The 22505-nt window shown below is 36.2% G+C and overlaps 1 protein-coding gene and 1 non-coding gene across 3 annotated transcripts in view; both read right to left on the bottom strand.

Annotated features, from left to right (window-relative positions):
• Positions 1-22505, bottom strand: part of ROCK2 (Rho associated coiled-coil containing protein kinase 2) — a 137385-nt gene that overhangs the window by 102177 nt on the left and 12703 nt on the right. The window lies entirely within an intron of this gene.
• LOC122237470 lies at positions 9628-9731 on the bottom strand. Its single transcript, XR_006216084.1, has one exon. It is a non-coding gene; the product is annotated as a U6 spliceosomal RNA (small nuclear RNA).

Here is a 22505-nt window from a genome sequence, read left to right as displayed (position 1 = left end):
TACGGGCTCTGTGGGTATGGACTAAGTCGCGTGGATCAAAGGTACAGCACAGGGAACAGAGCTAATGGCACCTTGAGAGCCTTCTAGGATCACAGCTGGTGGCCAGACTTGGGCTGAGCACAGTGTACCATGTAAAGTGGCCAAACCGCTATGCTGCACACCTGAAACTAAGGTAGCATTGGATGTCAACAACACCTCAATTAAAAAAAGAAAGAATTCAACAGACAGATTAGATACAACTATGGCCTTTAGTGAACTGTCTAAATCCTTTAAAACATTTTTCTATTGCTATTTAAGGTTGTAAGGTGAATTTATATAAGCTCTTTTTTTTTAAGTTTATTTACTTATTTTGAGAGAGAGAGCATGCGAGAGCATATGAGCACAGGGGAGGGACAGAGAGAGAGAGAGAGAGAGAGAGAGAGAGAGAAGAAGAAGAAGAAGAAGAAGAAGAAGGAGGAGGAGGAGGAGGAGGAGGAGGAGGAGGAGGAGAGAGAGAGAGAGAGAGAGAGAGAGAGAGAGAGAGAAGAAGAAGAAGAAGAAGAAGAAGAAGGAGGAGGAGGAGGAGGAGGAGGAGGAGGAGGAGGAGGAGGAGGAGGAGAGAGAGAGAGAGAGAGAGAGAGAGAGAGAGAGAGAGAGAGAGAGAGAGAATCCTAAACAGGCTCCATGCTGTAAGCACAGAGTCCAACTTGAGGCTTGACCTCAGGAACCATGAGATCATGACCTAAGCCAATATCAAGAGTCAGATGCTTAACCCACAAGCCACCCAGGTGCCCCTAGAAGTTCTTTATATTAAGAATATCAGTGCATGTTCTGCCTTTTTAGTCATTTGTTTTTTCTCAGTTTGTTATCTTTTAACTTTTTAGTTTTGTTCATTTTCAGCAAATAAAAACTTTTTTTCTCTATAGATGCTTTCTTATCAATTATGTTTAAATCAAATGGGCATGTACACAGAATCATTTTATGTTTTTTTTAAGATAACAGCTCTTTATTTAAATTTTATTTTTAAAGTAAGCTCTATGCCCAACATGGGACTGGAACTCGTGACCCTGAGATGAGGGGTTACATGCCTGACTGAGGCCAGCCACGTGCCCCATTGTTTATCGTTTTTCATTTTGCCTTTATCCCCTTTGACTATTTGGAGTTTATTTTGGTGCATATTACAAAGTGAGAAAATACTCTCATTTTTTCCCCTCAAATACTTAACCAAGTTTTTAAAGGAAGTTTTTCATTATAATAATAAATTTTATTTTGTTCTTATTGTAAGGTTATATAACACTAATTGAAATGTGTGAAATAACAAAAATAAATGCTAGCTTTTTCCTACTACCTGCATAAATACATAAATATGTATTTGTAAGAATATCTTTTGATACCTAGAAGTAATTAAAACGACTCAAAACTCCTTCAGTACAGGTAATGGATAAATAATTTAAAATACATCCAATGGAGGGGGGCAACTGGGTGGCTCAGTTGGTTAAGCTCCCGACTTCAGCTGAGGTCATGATCTCGCGGTTTGTGAGTTCGAGCCCCACACTGGGCTCTGTGCTGACAGCTTGGAGGCTGGAGCCTGCTTCAGATTTTGTGTCTCCCTCTCTCTCTGCTCCTCTCCCCTTGTGCTCTGTCTCTCTCTCTCTCAAAAATAAATAAACACTAAAAAAATTTTTTTAATACAGCCAATGGAGGGGTGATGGGGTGGCTCAGTCAGTTAAGAGTCCAACTCTTGATCTCAGCTCAGGCCTGGATCTCACGGTTGTGAGATCAAGCCCTGAGTTCAGTTCTGTACTGGGGATGAAGCCTACTTAAAAAAAAAAAAAAAATACATCTAACGGAATACTGTAGAGATATTAAGAAGAATGAAGTAGACTTAAATGTATTAATGTATAAATATGAAAAGGGTGTACTGTTGACTAAAATACATTCTGAAAAAACTATCTAGTCAATAATTTGCATTTCAGAATAACAATGATGCTCTCCTCATCATTCAATGTAGTAATTACCACAAATGCCTTTGGATTTGCTGCTCTCTTTATACCAATTTTGACTATGTGTTTTGTCTACATGTTCTATAAAGGAATTTGATTCAGACTTTGCATACACTGGCTTTTTACGAAACAGTACTATTTAAAATATCATATGAATGGTTAAGGACTACATTTGCTGGCACTAATATAATTTTCAAAATATAGCACACTATATTCATGCATAAAATAAGGACTCATATCCTCGACATTTTATATCATCAAATCCAGTAAGTTTAAAAAACAAAATATTGGGGCGCCTGGATGGCGCAGTCGGTTAAGCGTCCGACTTCAGCCAGGTCACGATCTCGCGGTCCGTGAGTTCGAGCCCCGCATCAGGCTCTGGGCTGATGGCTCGGAGCCTGGAGCCTGTTTCCGATTCTGTGTCTCCCTCTCTCTCTGCCCCTCCCCCGTTCATGCTCTGTCTCTCTCTGTCCCAAAAATAAATAAAAAACGATGAAAAAAAAAAATTAAAAAAAAACAAAAACAAAAACAAAATATTAACTATACATATCGTTAATTTTGCTTTTCATGTTTCCTTTTATTAGAACACGGTTGAAATCAACTTATAAAAGTTACAAAGCTATATAATTAAATTTGGCCAGTATCTCAGCACCCATGATTCACTGTTTTGTGTTTGCCACTAAAGATGTTCTTCAAATAGCTAAACCATATTGTGGCAGTGATATAGCCAGGCAAATATGCTCAAATATGAATTCCTTGAAAAATTATTCATCTCCTTAAATGGCATAACCAAAAACTTTCTCCCATGAAAAGAGCTGTGAAAAAAGGAAAACAATTACAAATGAGACTACAGTCCCTAAAGGCAAGGAATGTGTCCAAAAAACTGAATTATTCTTTTATTAAAATTTCATACATATTCTTAGCTACAGGCAAAAATCTATGAGAAGGGATGAGCCACTTATCTAAATTCAATTCGTCAAACATAAATGAGTGACTACATGCCAAGCACAGTGCTATAAATTGGAAATACAAATGTAACTAAAATAACTTTATTTATATCCTGTCTTACTGCAAAAAAGATCTAAGGTAATCAAGACACAGTCCTTAAATTCAAGTGGTTTATACTCTAGTAGAAGTCATAAATTTAAACCAAATACACATTATAAAGCGTAAAAAAAAACAAAATTTAAAGGATTATATTCAAGTTATAGAACATACCCTTGTAATCAGTGCTACAAAACAAAGAGCACTATTACACAGAACATGATGTCCAACAACGGGCATGGTGAAGCAAATTATGATGGAAACCACTTAATTCAGTATTGTAGTACATTTGTTTAAAAGTTTAAGAAAAAAATTAACAGTATCATAGGAAAATCCTTATGCTACCATATTAAAGACAAAATTAAAATTAGGAAAATAGCAAAAAAACAAAAACAAAAACAAAACCTGAAAATGGTAGGAGTAATTATCTTTGGGTGGTTATAAGGTTTTATTGTTTACTCTTTACATGTTCTAATTTTCCATAATAACCATATATTACTCCTATAATCAGGAATATAATAAACATCTAAAAAAACAACCATAATTTTTTCTGGCAAGCCATTTAAAAGGAGCAAATCCTATTTGTCTGTTAACTAAGCAACACTGTATAATGACACTGAAAATTTCCTGCAAATAAAGTGAGAAAAGTTTCATCGAAATGTAGACTGGTAAGAAAGACTTGAGAGATATGAAAGACCTTACTTTTCCAAATGACCTCTGCTAGAAATTAAGACTAATAATTACATTATTAAACAACATAACTAAAATAATAAAAATCACATTGGGTACCTTCTTCAGGTCACACACAATCCGATTAGCTGCATTTCAGATACTCAAAAGATGTTCTCTCTGTGTGCTGTCCCATATGGTAGCCCCCAGCCACATGTGACTACCCAACACTGGAAATAAGGCTATTGCAACTGAGGAACTGAATTAGTTTAATAGTTTATAACTTAGCCACTTGTAGCTAATGGCTACCACATTGGCCAGAGGCGTGTTTAGACGCATTGTAAGAAAGCTCTCTTAAAAGGGATTAAGAGGTACAAACTTCCAGTTATAAAATAAGTCACAGGGATTAAAAAAAAAAAAAAAAATACACCGTTGGAAATATAGACAATAATACTGTAACAACTTTGTTTGGTGACAGATGGTAACTACACTCATCATGGTGGGCCCTGCGTAGTGTATAGAATGGATTGTCGAACCACTCTGTTTTACACCTGAAACTAATGTAACATTGTGTGTCAACTATAACAAAAGAGAGAGAGAGAGAGAGAGAGAGAGAGAGAGAGAAAAGAACCATTCAGTAAGACTACTCTCAACTGGTAGCACTCATACTTGAGGAACTGAAAAAGTAGGTTAAGTACTGGGAAAGAAAAAAAAGAAAAAAAATACTACATGTATCCAATTAACAGAGGTAAGTGGAAGAGAAGATAATGGTTAGTAGATCTTCACAGCTGAAGAACATTCAGAATTATACATTTATATATATAGTATTACCAATTTTAAATTATTTTCTTTGTTAAACTTAAATCTACAGTTTGTCAATTACTAAAGAGAAAAATCATGCCGGATTTGTAAAATTATAAATGTAGCATTAAGAAATTCTATAGCACAGTGAACATGTGACCAGCTGGGAATGCCAATTCTTCCATAGCGTTTAATTTCCTGTACTCCAAAAAAAGGAAAGACCCAACAAACTAAAAGGTTACACAAACAAGGACTTATTCTCAATAGTTCTGGCATCTGTCTCTTCCATCAGTGAATTTCTTTTTCAGGTATGCAATCAGTCTTCATTGCACTTAAGAGATAACAGGTTAAACAGGTTCTGGAACACCCAGGCTTTAAAAATATTTTGTCATAACAGATTACAAAAATTAAATTTCTTTAAGACGTAAATGTTTTATATGATCATATATTTCAAGTAGTTCTTGGCACTCTTAGCTCCTAGGATGTGATGTGTTTGTCCTATGAACACTATTATATAATAACAAAATACTGTAATAAGAATGAAAACCAAAAATGCATCAAAATTTCTCTGGGGCACCTGGGTGGCTCAGTTGGTTGAGCACCCAACTTTGGCTCAGGTCATGATCTCACGGTTCGTGGGTTCAAGCCCCACATCGGGCTCTGTGCTGACAGCTTGCTCAGAACCTGGAGGCTGCTTTAGGTTCTGTATCTCCTTCTCTCTCTGACCCTCCCCTGCTCATGGTCTGTCTCTGTCTCTCAAAAATAAATAAATGTTAAAAAAAATTTTTTTTAATTTCCCAATGAATTCAGAAACTTAGGATAGACTAGAAGATTCCACCTGTTTTCCTCAGATCATAGGTGCAGTAATTTAAAGCTAACCATACCTAAAACTACACTTTAACTGTGAAGACACTAGCATAGTTGAAAGACTTAAACAAAGGCTAGGTTGAGGCCTTCAGAATTAACCATCATGTGTGATAGAAACCTTTAAGACTGAATTACTACTAGTCTAGGGTTTACAGTGGTTTTCAACTTTGGAGATTCAGGGAGGTTTATTTTAACTTCTCATTCTTCACTAATAAGCAAAAGAAATAAGTGACCTGAAACAATTAGTCACTTGCACAGGGTACCTCCTAGATTAATTTACCAACCAGAGTGTCTCAGAAATAAAGATGTAAAAGAGAGGCATTAGAAAAGGTACCGCTTAGTGAAAAAAGTGTGATTTGGAGTCAGATTTGAAAGGGAATATGAACTCCATCACTACTACCAAGTTACATAACTTCTTTCTCTAAACCTCAATAACATCAATAAACAGAGACAATAATACAACACTGCAGGACTGTGATGAAAAAGACATGAAAGAAATAAAATGTCTGTAAAACACAAGCACATACATAAAAGGAATTCTAATGAAGGGTAACTGTCAATCTTTTAAAGCCATTAAAAAAACAAGTTGCCCTTTGCTACTTATTTCTAAAAACCTACCTCTTTGACAATATAAAAGAAATGATGGTAATTTTTAAGTATCAGTTTGAACTGGGGTCAGCTGCAAGTGACAGAAAATGCCCCTTAGTGCCTTTATGTCTGCTTTAAAACAGTTAAGGGTCCTTTCGAAGGACAGTGAGGTAATCTCTGGAACTGCCCCAGAAGCTGAAGCCGTCATATCCCCTCCTCTCTTTCACTTCCCATTACAAACAATAAAGGCCATTTGTACCATTCAAAAAAAAAAAAAAAAGAAAAGAAAAGAAAAGAAAAGAAAGTTAAGCGTGGATACAGTAGCTCCCATGATCATCAGAAATACGGCTCCTCGGCTTTGTTGCCATCAACACGAATACACTGCTTCCACCTCCTGATGACGGATAACAAGCACCGACACCAGCCATTAAAAAGAGATGACAAGAAAAGGATACGAGCTCCCCACAAGGACTCTGCCTCGACGCTACTCACAAACCCCTTTTGTTCACATTCTGTAAGCCAAAACTACTCATGTGGTCAACCACATACAGCAACAAAAACCGCTTTAAAAAAAAATCGTTTGTGGTGATGGTTACACAATATTGTGAACATAACACTAGTGTCACCGAATTGTACACTCAAGTATGGTAAACTTAATGTTACACACATTTACCACAATAAATAAAGAGATTTAGAAAACACTGAAAATGTTAAGCAGAGACATTTGATACATAAACAAGGACCCAAATAAAAAAATCTAGAGAGATAAAAATGTTATGTGTGAGATGAAAAAATACATTGGATGGTGTTACCAGGAGACTAGAAACTGCAGAAGAAAAGACAACAGAACTTGAAGACATGACAACAGAAATTATCCATAATGAAACCCAGAGGGGAAAAAAAGACCAAAATAAGTGGGTATCAGTAAGTTGTGGGCCAACATGAAGTAACCTAATATACATACAATTGGAAGTCACCAGAAAGGGAAAAAGAAGAGAAAAACACATGTGAATAGGGCTAGAAATTCTCTACAACTGGTAAAAACTAAAACTATACAGATAGAGGCTCAAACAAAGCCAAAAACAAGAAACAGGAAGAAAACAAGGCATATCATAATGAAACTGACTAAAACCAGTCAGAAAAAGAAACTCAGAAAAGAAAAATTATGAACAAAGGAACAACACAAGTCATAAGACAGTGGAGGGATATATTTAAAGTACCAAAAGTAAAACAAAACTAGCAAGTTAGTATACTATATACAGCAAAAATACCTTTCAAAAATTAAGGTGCCACTAAATAAAAATAAAATTACAATTTCTCAAAATGTGTGGGTGGCAGCAAAAGCAGTATTTAAGAGAAATTTATACAAAAAAATGAAAATTTAGGAAAAGAAAAGATCTAAATTCAACAATTTAGGCTTCCTGAGGAAAAACCCGAGAAAGAACAATTTAAGCCTACAAACAGAAGAAAAATAAATATAAATGAGAAGAACTTCATACTTATTAGGATGGCTACTACAAAAAAACAACAAACAAAAAACACACCTTAAAATTACAAGTGTTGACAAGGATGTGGAGAGATCAGAATCCCTGTGCATTACTGATGGGAATGTGAAATGGTGCAGCCACTATGGAAAAGTCTGGTAGTTCCTCAAAAATTAAAAATAGGATTATCATATGATCCAGCAACTCCACTTCTGGATATATTCTGAAAAGACCTGAAATTCTGTCTCCAATACAGTGCACCTGTGTTCATAGCAACATCATTCACGATAGCCAAAAGGTGGGAGGAACCTGTGTCCATCTACAAATAAATGGATAAACAAAATGGGTATACATACAATGAAATATTATCCAGACTTGAAAAATTCTAGCATATGAATCTAGCAAGGAAATTCTAGCATATGCTACAACATGGATGAATGAACCTTGAGGGCATTATGCTAAGTGAAATGAGCCTTTTGACAAATACTGTAAGACAAATACTACACAATTCCACTTATATAAGGTACCGAGAGTAGTGAAATTCATAGAGACAGAGAGTAGAAGGGTGGTTGCCAGGGGCTGGGGGGGAGGAGGGAATGAAGAGTTGTTCTCTAATGGGTATGAAATATTGTTTTAAGATTTTATTTTTAAATAATCTCTACACCCAATGTGGGGCTCAACCTCTGATTTCAAGAGTTGCATGTTCCACTGAATGATCAGCGAACAGTTTCTACACTAACAAACACTAGTGGGCTTTAAAGATACTGTAATTCCTTGCTCATCATCACCAACCTCTCCCTAATTCTGCTATCCAAACATAAAAAAAAGACAGACATTCCCATCATCTCCTTTTACTTTAAGAGACATGATTACCGATTTCCTTTTATCCAGCCAGACCTAGAAGAGAAGAACTGAAGATGTCACAATTTACATGAGCCGCTTGGCTACCCTGCAGTCTGACAGCAAACCAGTCTGAAAGAAAGAATAAGAGCAGCTCTCCTTATAGTAATCCTTTTCAATAATTTGGGAGATAATACTGCCTATCACCGGCAGTGGGCGGGGGGGGGGGACAGGCCAAAGCCATGCCAAAAAGAAAACTAGATACACGAAAGTCTAGGATTCAGATTGCAGGTTCATCATCGTAAGATTGATTAATTTGTAGAATTCCATACACGTCCATCTTCAAATGTTCCACACAAGCCCTTGAAAGACTTACAAACAAGAAGGGATTATTAGATAATGTACTGTTCTCGAACTATCCATCATACTGTAGATCTCCAGTAAGGTCCAGTAGACCATACAGAATTAATTATTCTCTCCACTTGGAGACATTAAAAAGATTAATTAATTAAAAACAATGAAAAACCCACAACTTACTTTTGGAGAGGCTCAACCTAAACCTAAGAAGATGTGGGGGAGAAAAAGTTGAACAATCACTGATTTTAAAAATACTCTAAAATCTGAAATCCTTTTAATGTTAGAACATTTTATATTAATTACTTTTCTAAAATAACCATCCAGCTTGTCCAAAACTAACAGCTACCAATTTCTTATACAGAGTTTCAAGTTTGTACTTTAGAAAATAAGCATAATAATGAGAAAAGGACACTACCTTAGAACTCTTAACAGCACAGATCCTTTCATAGCTCTTCCATTTATTAGCTGTATTTCTTTGAGCAAATTATTTAGCCTCTCCAAACCTCAGTGTCCTCATTCACGAAAATAGGAAGAATAGTATCTGCCCTACGTATTTCACAGATTGTCACATCAAGTGAGACAACACACAAAAATGTTAAAACATTAAATCTTTTCACTACAGAATAAATAAAACCTTTACTCATAGAATTGATGAGATTATACTAATGGGTATAGGCTACTCAGACTTTCTGACTTTAATACGACTTTAGCACAGACAGGTAACACATTTTTCATTGTTTGCAAAAAATGGGCAAGTAACTGTTCTACCTAGAAGGTCATAATATTTTTTAAATGTTTGAAACTAAGTATTTCTAAAGAAAGAATATTTTTAAAGAACATGTCATTTTGATGTGACTAGAAAATCAAACAGAAATCTAACAAATTAATAAAGCACTTCAGAACAGTGCCTGGCACATGGTAAGAACTACATGTCTCTTTTTTTATTTCCAGTAGAATTAACATACACTGTTATATTAGTTTCAGCAATATAGTGATAAAATACGGAGTGCTTCCCGAATCTGCTTGTTATCCTTGTGCGGGGGCCACGTTAATCATCTCTGTATTGTTCCAATTTTAGTATGCATGCTGCCGAAAGCAAGCAAGAGAACTACATACCTTGCTAACAGTATCATCACAGTAACTTTTAATGATATATCATAAAAGACCCTGTATTCAATGTGCTGTTTCAAGTACCTATCGTTAAGAATTTAAAATATCTATCTTCTGTAGTTGAAAGAAAATTTTATGTACAGCATTTATATTACCATTTTCCATTAGCTATATTTTATATGCACTTCTCATAACAGATATCTCACAAGAAGCATGAGTTCACACTGGCAACCCCTACTTGGAACGCTCCCGTAAGGAAATCCTCTTTTTGATTTCTATAAACCAACCATCTGTTATAATTAAATACATAACTAGGTCAGTTTCTAAAAAATATCATTGTAAATACATATTTGTCTTTTCCATCCAAAATCTGAGTTCAAACCAAACTAAGGACAATGAGGCAGAAGTATTTCCACATACTGCATATTAGTAATAGTTGGGGTTAGTACTTTCATTCCAGGCAGAGATCTACATGTTTAAAAAACAAAAAACAAAAAACAAACAAACAAAAAAAAAAAAAACTTGGAAATAAGAAGAAAGCAGCTTCAAATGAAGTTATTTATTAATATGGATAAAATTTGGGAGGAAGAAGAGAAGTTACAAGAGATAGGGTTGGAAAAGTGAAAACTCAGGTTATTACTCTTGAAGAAACTATTAGCATTTTGAACTTTTCCCTGAATAAATAGGAAATTAGTTATTTAAGTACTCTGAATTTTGGAATAATATGACTAGATCTGCATCTTATAAGAAGTAGTTTGGTGGGAGAGTAGAAAATGGATAGAAAGCTAGGAAAGAATAATGGGGAAGAGAATATCATAACAACCTAAGAAAAATATGATGGTCACTTGAAGTGGGAAAGTAACAGTCAGATGGGAGAGGAGTAAATCACATGTTGGAGGCAACACTGACAGGATTTGGGGACTGACTGAATGGGAAGTCAAGGATGACATACCCAAATAGCCAGATTTCTGGCTTGATCCAAGCTAGATGGATAGTGGCATTACTGAGTCTAAGATCACAGGAAATGAAGGAGATCTGAAAGCAAAGGGGGAAAAATAATATTGTGGATATGTTGATCTTGAAGTATCTCTGGTATATCCAAGGGGAGATGCCTAGCTGATGTAGGACGACCTAAAGCTCAGAGGTAAGCTTTCAGATGGAAAAACAGAAATTATCAACATATAAATGATAAAGAAAGTCCCCAAAATAGACACAAGCTTAAGGAGTCAAAGAATGAGTAAAAAAATAATAAGCTGCCATTTAGCAGTGGAAGAGAAAGCAAAGCCTGAGAGAAACAGCTGAAGATGCTCTGAGTAACATCATCAAAGCCAAGAGGAGAGGGCAATTTGAGAAATGTCAAGTACTTCCGAACATTTGCTAAAAATGACGGTGTTAGCAGCAAGGAAATCAGCATGATCTTGCAGTGAGCAGTGTTAGTGATGGGAGAGGATGGGAGGGAGATGATAGCAGACCAAGGAGTGAACAGAAAGTGAGACAGCAGAGTTTGTTTTGCTGAGGGGAAGGGGCAAAAGGTAGAAAGAATCGAGATTTCTTTCTAGGGGTCATTTGTTTTTTTTTGTTTTAGGTGACACATTTGAACAAGTTCAGCCAAATGAAAAAGAATCCAAATTAAAAGAAAGATGAAAGACAAAGAGAATTAAGCAACGGAAGGAGAGAATGAGATCCAAACACACTTGGAGAATCAGCCTGAGACAGAATGACGGACACCTCATGCACTGTAACAGAAGGAAAAGGAAGAACAAATGGTACAGAGGAGATAAACTTGTGAGTCAAGTAACAGGAAATTTAAGAGATCTCCTTTGATGGCTTCTATTTTCTCATGAAGGGAGAAGACCATCTGTAGAGCATACTTTGTTCAAAGAAAGAAAAGAATGTTTAAAACAGACCCTACGGAGAATGACAGAATTGCTCTGCCACCCTGACAGCTCTTACAAGAAACAGAGACCACAAATTCACAGAACCACCAATCTGCGTAGTAATTTTTTTCTCCATCAGAGCTCAACAAATAACCTTTTATGCAGGCCAAAGAAACAAACTAATCCAAAATCTAGGTGCAGATGCATACGACAGAAATTCAACAGGGCAAGGAAACCGAGAATCCCGGCAAGATGTCTGAAGTAACGGACAATGGATTCTTACCTGCTTATTACCTCAACAGCATCAATGAATACGTTTAATAAAAGGGTAAGAGCTCAGGAGCACGATGTTTCAATTAATGATCTCAAAGGTAACACTGATTTCAGGTAATGGTAAGGTCCAGAGTAGCTTCATGAGAGTAAGTAAACGAGTTAAGTGAAGAGCTCCACTAAAGATGAGAAAACTGTGAAGCCAGGTTCCTGGGTATTCTATTCACATTAACACTGATTCACCTAGAATGGTGGCACAGCCCTGCACGGAAAGGAACACTGAGTCAGGAGTCTGTGAATTCGATGAGCAAGCAGAGACCCCAAGTACAGGATACCCCAACTACATGAGGCTCAACAACGGCAATTTTAACAAGAAGGTCTTACCTTCTTGTTGCTACAAGGTACTACCTTGTAGTACAAGATAACAAGGAAACCGCCTCCTATCCTTTCCTAACTGGGATCTGTAGAGAATAAAAGAAGGTACAAGTTCCACTAGAGAAGGCTCTCCCTTAAGAAGAAGACAGGTGTTGGGGCGCCTGGGTGGTTGAGTCACTTGGGCGTCCGACTTTGGCTCAGGTCATGATCTCACGGTTCGTGGGTTTGAGTCCTGCATCGGGCTCTGTGCTGACAGCTCGGAGCCTGGAGCCTCCCTCTCTCTCTGCCCCTCCCCTGCTCCTGCGCTCTCTCTCAAAAAATAAACATTAAAAACTTTAAAAAAAAAAAAAGAAGACAGGTGTTACTACTTAAACAAAGATAAAAGTAACATTCAACATTGGGCGCCTAGGTGGCGGTTGAGCGTCTGACTTCGGCTCAGGTCATGACCTCGCAGTTTGTGAGTTCGAGCCCCGCGTCGGGCTCTGTGCTGACAGCTCAGAGCCTGGAGCCTGCTCCTGATTCTGTGTCTCCCTCTCTCTCTGCCTCTGCCCCGCTCACGCTCTGTGTCTCTCTGTATCAAAAATAAACATTAAAAAAAAAAAATTTTTTTTAAGTATCATTCAGCAAAGAATTTGAAGATGCAAGTGATTATGTTTAACTTTAGAACAAGGGTGAGAAATACTTGAAAAGGAAGGGAAGAACAGGTGAGGGAACAAGAGTGAGAAGAGATGTGTATAATGACTTGTATCTTGGGCAATACATGAAAAGGCAATAATGAAATGGGATTTGGTGGGATCACTTCATGGGAAAGTGGCTAAGAGGACAGGTTTTAGGAGTTCTCTAAAAGAAAAGGCATCAGGCCTCTCAAGAGTCAGCCAGTGCTAGCAATTAGAAAAGTCTATGTCTAGTGTGTCATAAGACTCATAATTCTTTGGAAGGAGCCAAATGAAGTCTGGATAATTTGTATTGGTTTAAGGCTACAAGCCAAGACTATCAGGCAAAAGTCCCACTGGTTAGGCTTAATCTGTAAGAATTGAGAAAAGCTTGCCATCTATCTTAGTAGAAATCAGTATTTGTCCTTGACCATAAGTAACCCTGTTTGGAGCTGTGCTGTTTCAAAACACCTCGTGGGGTATGATAAAGAAATAAAAATATCTCATTAACCAGATAAGACATTAGACTTAGACTTCAGACTTAATTCCTCGTTTGTAAAACAAAGGGGTGCCCTAGAACCATTACCATTAAGAGCCAACCCTCCCCCCCCCAAAAAAAAAGAAGACAGCACACCTTACATATAGACTCCCAGTTGGAATCAGACAAACCATTTAATAAAGCTTCCTAAACAAATACTAAATGCTACATACAGGCTCTGTGCTAGACACCGGGCAGAGACATAAAGATGATACCACAGAACTACATTTACGTCCAGCCATTACGTCGTGTACCTTAAACTTATACAGTGCTGTATGTCAATTATTATGTCAAATAAACTAAGAGGAAAAAAAGAAATTACCTTTAAAACATTTATGCCCCATTACCTAAAAACTAGTTTTAGTTTTAGTTCCCAAATTTCCAATAAACTGATATCCAAAATTTAGAAAAACAATGAATACTACATGGTCACAACCTTATGAGAGCCCACGGTCTGGTATATAAGAGGTAAATAATCATAATACGTGATGATTCTAATAACTTACAACAGAGAATATTATGTGGGCAGAGAAGAGAAAGAAAATCATTGCCTGGAGTTAGAGAAAGGGAGAAGAATTAGAGAAGACCTCACAGAGAAAATATATTTGAGATGGATCTTTAAAAAGAATTACAACTATGACTAACAAGTGCTCGATCTCATTAGTAATCAAATACTGAAATGCATCTTAAAAAACAAAAGGAGCTACTGAGTTTTCACCTATGAGCCTGGCAATTAATGTAAAAGATTCATGATATTCAACTAGCAAAGATATGGGAATATGTGTATTCTCACTACTATTGAGAGAGTTCAATTTACTTCTAAAAAAGGCAATTGAGATTATTTTGCAATTTTAAATGTGCACGTGCTCTACCAATTCCATTTCTAGAAATCTACAGAAATATTCACATATGCACAAAAATATTTAGTGATGTTACTGCAGCAATGTTTACAATAGAAGAACCCAACCTAAATGTCTATTAATAGTGAAACAGTAAAGTAATCATGGCAAATCCGGGAGCACCTGGGTGGCTCAGTCGGTTAAGTGTCCAACTCTTGATTTCAGCTCAGGTCATGATCTCATGATTGCATAAGAGCACTCTCTCTAAATAAATAAACAAACTTAAAAAAAAAATTTTAATAAAAAAATATTATGGCAAATCCAAACAATGGAATACTCCTTAAAAGAACTGGATGAATTATAGGTTCTGATTGGATTTACTCTCCAAGTAAATGAAAAAAAGCAAATATGATAGATATGACATAGTTGCATTTTGGTTACCAAAAAAAAACCCCTGTTAAGTATTCATGTTTTTTTATATGCAGGAAAAAAAGGAAAATGATATACCATTATACTGTTATAGGCACAAGAAAAGTGACACATGGATGTGTTCTAAAGTAGTTGTTTCAGAGACGCCTGGGGGGCTCACTGGGTTAAGCGGCTGACTTCGTCTCAGGTCATGATCTCACCGTTCGAGTTAGAGCCCTGCATCAGGCCCTGTACTGACAGCTCAGAGCCTGGAGCCAACTTCAGATTCTGGGTCTCCCTCTCTCTCTGCCCCTCCTCCACTCGTGCTCTTTCTCTCCCAAAAAAGAACATTAAAAAATCTAAAAAAAATAAAAAGTAAAAAATTAAATAAATACATAAAAGAGGCAGGTATTACTTTTGCAATTTTAAAAATGAAGCTTGTTTTTCTGTAAGCAGAGAATGAGAGGGAGCATTCCCATTGGAGACAGAGGCAGAGAGTATAAATAAAAGAACATAGCATATTAAGTCATGGGCAAAAGGATGATTGCCTCTATCTCTGGTCCTGCTCACTCTCTTCCTTTTCACATCTCTGAAGAGAGAAGTCTATTTCCCCAAAGCCCATCATCTGTGAGCTAGAAACCCCATCAGGACTTTTCCCTGCTAGAGGCGCCTGGCTGGCTCAGTCAGTGGAGCGTGCAACTCTCCATCTCTAAGTTGTGAGTTTGAGCCCCACACTAGACGCAGAGATTTTTAAAAACAGTCTATGCTGAAGTCTCTCTATTCTAAGAAAAAACACTGAGATATAAAAAAAGTAGAGGCAGATAAAATGCATTTCCTAATTCATAAATGCCACAACAGGGAAAGTATACAATGTATCATTATAACAGTAGCTACTCCCATATAGGTTTCTCCCCATATCCATTTTAATTATACCCAGATGCTATTGTTTTTCCTAGCCTACAGAAATACAAATTCTTATTCCACGAGGCTGGCAAAGAGTTGACAACAGACTTATGTAATAAGACCCTGCTCTGTTAGCCAGACCCACCCCAAAATCAGCTTTGAAAATTACATGACCCAAGGAAATTAAACAGTTACTAATTATAGTAGCCATCAATACAGAATGATAACATATGCTATTATGCTACTTGTATGTATTTTCCCACATGATAAAATTCTAACTACCCTGGTATACTTACAGACGAGAATCAGTATCAGAGGTAATACGGCATAATACCTGCAGTTTGCATCTTCCAAACCATTCTGCTAGCTGTTCCTAAGCTCACTTTTGTCACTAAAAGTAGGCCAAAAGTTGCTAAATTCAAGCCGCAGATAAAAACATCTGGTAAAACCCAAATGTTCTTTTAAGCCTTATTTAAAACACTTTTCCAAGTGAATAATGCAAAGGTTTAAAAATTTTGTCATGACTCTTCCTAGTATTTATAGTCTAGGATTTCTGAAATTTAACATCACTTAAGAACACCAGACTCTGTTTTCACAGTTCAATATCATACCTACTCTAAAAGAATAAACCTTAGCTGAGAAAAATTGACACCTGGAATACAATAAGCCAAAAAATGAATATATGCAAATATTCACCCAAAGAAACTAATTATCCTCAGTGAATTAAAAAATAAATATGCTAATTTTTATTCAGTGATTTGATGCTTTAGAGAACCTAACATGTGCCAAATAATGTGCTACCATTTTTGGGAAAAACAGGCTAACATCAGGAGACTGACTGTTTGCACATACCTTTCTGAAGACAGTTACAGACATATGCAACTTAGCCTATTTTACAGAGAGTTCATCTGTGTGTAAAAAAAAAGCTTAAGTTCGACACAGTTTACAGAACACTAATACACTAGAATTAGTTTCCCACTGAATTTAATCTTCACATCTCCTTGAGAAAGACAGATATAGTCTTATAAATTATCATAGTCAAGAAGATAATTAATAAAACATCTGATTAATTAATACCAGTCAGCTCTTCTGACCCCAATCCACTGTTCTTGCCAATATACCGCTGTTTCTTTTTCTAAAGAAAACACTTGAAAATTATCAAGGCACTTCCCTTCTTTTTTTTCCACCTTTACTACCCTAAATAAACAAACAAAAAATCTTAAGGAAAACAATTAATTATATATTAATACAGGTTAAACTGGATCCATTTTATGAACTTATTTTAATGGAATTTTGCTTACAAAAACTTATCTGAAATAAGTATGCTATTTTTCAGATTCTTACACTTTCATTTCACATATTTGTTATAACTTGAACCAGACTGGACGATTCTGTTTATAAGAGGAAAAAAAGTAGCACAGTAAAATATTATGCCAGCAACTTACATTCTCCATATAATCTTAAAAGATTAATTTACCTATGATAAAGGTTATAAAAATCCCCTCATACCAACTTTCCTCCAAAAATTGAGTAATTAACTTGTTAAAAATGTATTCAGTGTCTTACTTATGGCCTCCCTCTGTAGGAAATATCATATGCCAATTTTTACTAGAGTTTCCTTTTATTCGTTCTAAATTTAGTTTTATTTGTATCATCCCTTGTTCTATTCTGGAAATGTCTTCAATATGGAAAGCCTGTTTTCAGTAATGTCCTCAAAATTTTTAATTTTACAGCTTCTCCTTTTTAACAAAAATATATGCTTTTACAGAAAAAAAATTTGCATAAGTTGTCTTCCAGAACTACCAGCAAAATCCTTTGAGTGAGCTTTCTCATTCTTTTATAATGTAAACATCTTGCTTTTATGACTAAATTCTTGTTTAGCCAGAATATAAAAACATTAAAACATAGTCCTATTTTAATTTTAACTGTTGCAATCATGAAATACATATTCCATAGCTATAGCTGAATTAATGCCTCAGAATGCTTCAGCATGGACATGATATCACAAATCATGAAGTCTAAAATTAAACTGCATTTTGCTAACTTTTTAGAAATGTTGGAACATCGTGTGCAACACTGAGGTATTACGGATTAGGATTCTAATGACCAGATTGCAAAATGTTTCTAAATTTGAAAAAATACTTCCAATGAAATGTTAATAAATCAATCACATGTAGCAAACTTTTTTTTTTAAAGATTTTAAAGTAATCTCTACACCCAACATGGGGCTGGAACCAACAACCCCGAAATCAAAAGCCCCCCCACTCGAGTAAGCCAGCCAGGTGCCCCACATATAACAAACTTTTAAAGATAACTGAAGTGTATTAGTCAGTGAAAGAAGGACCACCCAGTTGCAGATTTGTTTCACATTTTAGTTATCTTATTCAGTAATAATTTGGAAAGGATGGACAGATTTTAAAGTATAAACTGCCACAAATCTTTAGAGCTTTAAAGATACTATATGTCACTCTATAGTCTCATAAATATTAATCAATATTGCCTTGACCACCAGAGTGTACAATCTTATTAACTACAAGATAGAATCTATAAAAAGTGAGCTGCTAAAGATTTCAAATACTAAAAGAAAAAACAAAAATCACAACTGCCATTCCTCTAATAGCTATAACTATAACAAAAATCAGTAAATGCAAATTTTCAAATTTCTAAAATACCTACATACTCCTTAACCACAAAATTAAAATAGACACACAAGAGGAAGTCTGATATAGAATGCTGAAGAGAATGAAAAATATGGACAACTTATCCACTATGTATGAATTGTCTGGTTTTCTCTAATTTTCAATGATGTGAAGAGACATAACTGCAAAGAATGTGCAGTAAAAAAATCTAAACAGGAACGTGTTAACACGAATGTTACATAATATAACAATAACCTGAAGGCTGCTCTGAAAATGAAATTTCAAAATAGTTTAATATAAGGACTTTGAATATTTTATAGCATTTTATTTTTTGCTTGCTTTTAAAGGGACCATAAAATAATTTTTGTATGCTTTTATTAATTTTTAAACACAGGCACATTCACAGATACACATACACCATGCTGTTTTAGGTGCTATGCTCTGAAGGACCATACATTTCTAGTGAAATTTTCCTTCTGAATAAAATCACTGTCAGTGATTAAACAGGCTGCCACTATTTTCCCTGTTGCCATTTATTAAATGTGAAACATCAAAATTATGTATTTTCCAGGCCAATCAATAAGTCTCTGTAGACTACATTTCTCATGAAAGAGTATGATGCAATAACATTCCTACATTGTAATTTTATACAATGTATATTTTACCACAATAAAAATTGTTTTTCATTTCTATTTGGTCTATCTTGTCTGATTCTCCCTTCAGAAAAGCTCAGCAAAGCAATTAAATTTCCTTCTAAAATAAGAAAAAGAAAAACCTTGGTCTGACTCCTACAGAGCCCTAAAAGAAGACAGAAAATGTGATGACCCTTGATATTTCAGAAAATCTGGCATCCCTCCATTCACCAGCCTTTTCCACATATACAATTCTGTGTGCCAAAGAGATCTGGATTATTTGTTGTTGGTTTTGTCAAGTCAGTAAAAGCAGCAGCACCTACAAGTTTCTCAAACTTTGATCTGCAGATTACCCTGCACTGAATCACCTGACATTCCTGCCCCCACCACAGGCCAATCTAAATCGGAGGATCTGACACCATTTCTACCAAGTACTCAGGGTGTGATTCTGACTTCCATCAGATGATTCTGACTTTCTAGCTTTATCCAAAAAATAAAGGAAGAAAAAGAAATAAGTATTCTCCTTTCCTCAGATACATTTTGGACCCAAGTGCCCTCTGTGCCAATCTTTAAATTTCAATATTGCACCTCTCAGCTCAGTGGTTCCCACTCTTTTCTGCACTTGAGAATCACCTGTGGAACTTTTAAAACTCCTGGTATCTCCAGGTCACATTACATACCTATTACATTAGAATGTCGGGGGGGGGGGGGGGTTGGAAGCCGGACATCAGTAATTTTTTTTAAGTTTATTTATTCATTTGTAGGGGGGAGAGACGGGCGCCTGGGTGGTTCAGTCGGTTAAGCGTCCGACTTCGGCTCAGGTCATGATCTCGCAGTCCGTGAGTTCGAGCCCCGCGTTGGGCTCTGTGCTGACAGCTCAGAGCCTGGAGCCTGTTTCAGATTCTGTGTCTCCCTCTCTCTGACCCTCCCCTATTCATGCTCTGTCTCTCCCTGTCTCAAAAATAAATAAAAAAACGTTAAAAAAAAAAATGTAGGGGGGAGAGACTAGGAGGAGCAGATAGAGAGGGAGAGAGAGAATCCCAAGCAAGCACTGGACTGTCAGCACAGAGCTCCACATGGGGCTTAAACTCACAAACCACGAGACCATGACCTGAACCAAAATCAAGAGTCAGGCGCTCAACAGACTGAGCCATCCAGGAACCCCAGGCATCAATATTTCTAAAGATCTCTAGTTGAGTGCTATGTATAACAAGATTTTTAAACCACTGCCTTAGCTATTGGATTTATCAGATATAAATTAGAAAATGACCTATAAGGGCCAAGACATAAACTGTATTGGTATTAAGTTTTTAAATTTCCAGATACATCTATGGATTTCCTTTTTATTTTAATCCAGTATGAAAATTTTTGTCAATGCATTAAATTAAAGGCACTTTAAAACTGCTTTTGAAAAAATGTAAGACACACTGTTTCACGTTGATGCAATTAAGATCACGCTATGCATCTAAAGTTCAGAGAAGTTTATCATTATTTCATCTGCACATTAATTTTGGTGATTTTATTTTAAGAAATATCATCATTGAGAAGCCAGCCAAGACAAAGAGTCAAAGTTCATGTCTTACTTAAAAGCGACTCCAAATGTCCTGTTAACTCCAGACAAATTTTGCTAAATTTAAAATAGCTACAATGTGGTTAGATTTTGCATGAACTCTTTCCCTAATTTCTGACTTGATATCTTATTTCTCTGAAAGAAAATAAGAAGTTTGATATATTGGGGTGCCTGGGTGGCTCAGTCAGTTGGGCATCCAACTTCGGCTCAGGTCATGATCTCGCAGTTTGTGAGTTTGAGCCCCGCGTTGGGCTCTGTGCTGACAGCTTGGAGCCTGGAGCCTGGAGCCTGCTTCAGATTCTGTGTCTCCCTCTCTCTCTGCCCCTTCCGCCTTCATGCTCTGTCTCTCTCTGTCTTTCAAAAATGAATAAACATTAAAAAAATTTTTTTTAAAAAGAAGTAGGATATACTTTCCTCTCATCTTCACTAATTCCAATATATGCTGATTATATGATCAATCAGTGGCCCTTAAAAAAAAATCTAATGATTCATACAAAAAAAATTTTTTAATCTGACTCTTTCAACACAGGCAAACTGGCCAATCACAACACATCATTTTTAACCATTCAACTTCAACTTGAACATCATCCACTATGCAATACAATAAAATATGGCCATATAATGTATATAAAAGTTCCAAATACTACAAACCATAACTCTGTAAGTTATCCCAAAACAGTAAAATTTTTCAAAATCATACTGATGTTTACACATTTAATACCTGAAATATTTTTGCAAGGGTTTCAATATATACACATTTCACTACATCTTGCAGGCCTCAGAGCTCATGGCAGTGCACTTTCCTTTTAGAAAAATAATTATCACTACAATCAAAATTTTAAAAATTCATGCTTAATAAATTAAAGCATCTTAAATACTAAAAGAATTCTTTCCTAAATTTTCCTTTCTGCTCAAAAAAGTCCCATTTGGAATTATCTTTAATAAAAACTCAAAAAATACAATCTAAACTAACAACTTCTATTTCAATAAGCATACTTTTAGTACAACCTCTAAAGGAATCATACAGGGCAAACTGTAGGGTCATATCCTGACACAGAATGCACAAATATGGCAGCTCCTTTTACATCTAAAAAGAACTCTCTTGGTTAAATTCCAGAACTCTGCTCATAATTTAATCCCACAAGTCAATATCCAATGCCACCTATGAACAAAAAAGAAGTAACATTTGTATCTGTATGTTAAATCAGAGGGGTACTGAAAGTATAAGCCAATAGTGAAGTGGAACACATAGTGTTTAAAACACTTTCTGGGGCGCCTGGGTGGCTCAGTTGGTTGAGCGTCTGACTTCGGCTCAGGTCATGATCTCAGTCAGTGAGTTCAAGTCCCGCATCAGGCTTGGTGCTGACAGCTCAGAGCCTGGACCTGCAGAGCCTGGACCTGCTTCGGATTCTGTGTCTCCTTCTCTCTCTGCCCCTCCCCCACTTGTGTTGTGTCTCTGTCTCTCAAAAATAAATAAATGTAAAAAATAAAATGAATTTAAAAAAATTAAAACACTATCATAGGAATCAACTTACAAAATTAAAAGTACGAATTGTTATTTGTTAATGTTTATTTGTTTTTGAGAGACAGAGAGAGACACAGCATGAGCAGGGGGAGGGGGCAGAGAGAGAGGGAGGCACAAAACTCAAAGCGGGCTCCAAGCTCTGAGTTGTCAGCACAGAGCCCAAAGCGGAAGTCAATCTCACAAACTGTCAGATCATGACCTGAGCCAAAGTCAGATGCTCAACCAAGTGAGCCACCCAGGATCCCCAAGAATTTTTTGTTTTTACGTAAAACAGAAAAGTTTATAAAGATGAATGTTGGGTCAATATGAGAGAAATCAGTTTATAAGCTTACTCAAGATGCCCAAAATAAAAAAAAAGAAAAAAAAGAAAAAAAAAACGAAAAAGAAAATATCAGCACAAAACATAATGAAGAAGCAATCAAAGGCCGTACATTTAAGTCAGAAGTACTTCAACTTGATCTGTAGCTTAGAAATAACTCAACTAGTAGAGACTTCGCTACCATTATCAGGGCCTATACAGCTAGCTCAGCAAGA

Source organism: Panthera tigris, chromosome A3 (genome assembly GCF_018350195.1).
Source record: "Panthera tigris isolate Pti1 chromosome A3, P.tigris_Pti1_mat1.1, whole genome shotgun sequence".
In the NCBI taxonomy this organism is placed as follows: Eukaryota; Metazoa; Chordata; class Mammalia; order Carnivora; family Felidae; genus Panthera; species Panthera tigris.
Note: the sequence above shows the minus strand (reverse complement) of the source record. Positions and strands in the feature narration are given on the sequence as shown.